Raw genomic sequence first — 2,665 nt, 5'->3', positions numbered from 1 at the left:
TAACAATTCCTGAACAGCTGATCAAATACTTTGTCATCAGAACCCTGTACAGCAGCAACATTACAAAATAAAGTGCCACTGTCCAAAACTGGACCAGAGTTTCTCTTTGATGAAATTACCTTTCTCTGATTTATTTGGATTAAAGGTTAATGTCAGATAGCTTTTGCGCTGTCTGTAATACAACCTAATAATATTATACTAATGTTACCCCCGTGTCTCGCCCTGCTCTCTTCTCTTTCTGCTCTCATTTGCAACCTACTGGAGCAGATGGCAGATTCTCCCTGATCCTGGTCCTGCCTGAGATTTCTTCCTGTTAAAAGGGAGTTTTTCCTTCCTACTGTGACCAAGTGTTTGCTCATTGTCAGTTGTCTGCTTGTTGAGTCTTACAATATAAAGCACCCTGAGGCAACAATTACTGTAACTTACCACAATATGAATAAAACTAAATTGAATTTAACTACAGAGTACAAACATAAGATTGAAGTCAGTTTACTAAGCATTGAATATTTCTGATTATAAGCTTGATTATTTTAATATGGAATCACAATTTCTCATTGCGGGATGGTTCTCATTTTAAGGTAAGCATTATTTAAAGATGTTACTGTATCAGTATTCAATTAAATTCAATTAAATGTTATTTATATAGGGCTAAATCACAACAGCAGTAACCTTAAGGTGCTTCATATTGTAAGATAAGGGCCTTACAATAATGGAGAGAAACCCCCAACAATCAGACAACTCCCTTTGGTCAAGCACTTGCTCATAGTGTGGAGGAAAATCTCCCTTTTAACAGGAAGAAACCTCCAGCCGAACCAGGCTCAGGGACAGGCAGCCATCTATAAGGACTGAATGGTGCTGAGCAAAGAAGAAAACCAAGCGTCCAGTCTTTCTCCCAAGTCCAACCTGGGAGCTATTTCCACAGAAGAAGAACCTAAAAGCTGAAGGATCTACAACACATTTTTAAACCATTACTCCTGTGTAGCGGTCAGAAATACTGATCATGTGTCTGTTGGCGTCTCCTTGTGGCCAAACTGCAAAATGCATGTCCAGAAACATTTGTAATGCTTGAAGTAAAACTCATTTTTTACACATGTACACTCAGGAGGAGCAGCAATAATGCTGCCAGCAAAATTCTTGTAGAATCCCCAACCAAGAGTCAGTAAAATATGTGCTTCCATCCCCTTCACCCCAAGTGCTCAAATAAATGTTTAATTATTATTGCAAGGTCTTTAGTGATTCTAAAAGCATCTGAGGACTGAGACAATCACTCAGACAAGTCAGCAACTGTGATAACATTAAAGCAACCTACAAAGGATAACAAAGAAGAACGCAATCTTTGCTTTTATCTCAGTATGAATATGATTTAAACCTCACTTGATTCAGTGTTTTCCCTCTTCAATATTTAAGATTATCACTTCATTCTCACGTAACAATTAAGTGATATTGATGAGTGGAACGTCACTAACATTTTCTGTTAAACTGACACAATGATAACAAATAAAAATGCTGATTAAAGTAAAGAATTAATAAATAATTCACTGAAGACAAAAGATTATTCATAAAAGACATTTCTTTGCATTATCCTCTCTGTAGATAAAGAGTTAACATTTCACTCAAGTCAAGTGAGTGCCTGGTGGAAGCACATGTTTTATTCATAAAGTCTATACAGGTGAAGATCTCTATTGTAAGCACTTGAAGTAAGACCTCTCAAGTAGCATTGTTATGTCTCGTGTCTCCTGTCATGATTTATAATTTTAACTAAACAGACAGACCATGTGACCTTTTTCTGTTTGGCATTTTCCAAACCAGCCGTATCATTTTTAAAGAGAAGTGTTCCTCTACAACTGTTGCTGTGTCATAGTTGCCTGTAGAATTTATATTTATAGTTTTGAAGCAAGCAAATGAACTGGCCAGTAATACTGACAAGTAATCAGGGACTAAGAAGTAACATCTAATACTGAATCCTCATTTGTATTTATAGAAGGCCGGCCTTTGTCCTCAGGGATTAAGATGCTCAGAGGAGGCTGATTTGCAAGACATGCTGTGTGTGTGTGTGTGTGTGTGTGTGTGTGTGTGTGTGTGTGTGTGTGTGTGTGTGTGTGTGTGTGTGTGTGTGTGTGTGTGTGTGTGTGTGTGTGTGTAGAGCAACAACAACAGTGCCATTTCTGGACTACTGGCAGGTCAGTTTATCCCCTGACTCTTTTCATGGCATTGGAATAACTGCAGAACATTGCTCGGCATTGTCTTGTTGAAATAAGTTAGACCAGGGGTGTCAAACTCCAGGCCTCGAGGGCCGGTGTCCTGCAGGTTTTAGATCTCACCCTGGGTCAACACGCCTGAATCAAATGATTAGTTCATTACCAGGCCTCTGGAGAACTTCAAGACATGTTGAGGAGGTCATTTAGCCATTTAAATCAGCTGTGTTGGATCACATCTAAAACCTGCAGGACACCGGCCCCTTGACACCTGTGAGTTAGACCTTCCCTAAAGAAGACGTCACCTGGAAGGCAGCATGTGTTGCTCCTAAAGCTGTATATATAACTTAGTATATTCACACATGTGTATGTTATCCATGTCATGTACCAAAATGCACCCCATACCATCAAAAATCAGATTGTATTTTAAACCTTGAAAGGTATTGACAAGTGACACCATGCAGACTACA

Source organism: Oreochromis aureus, linkage group 11 (genome assembly GCF_013358895.1).
Source record: "Oreochromis aureus strain Israel breed Guangdong linkage group 11, ZZ_aureus, whole genome shotgun sequence".
NCBI classification, from domain to species: Eukaryota; Metazoa; Chordata; class Actinopteri; order Cichliformes; family Cichlidae; genus Oreochromis; species Oreochromis aureus.
This window is presented reverse-complemented; position numbering follows the sequence as displayed.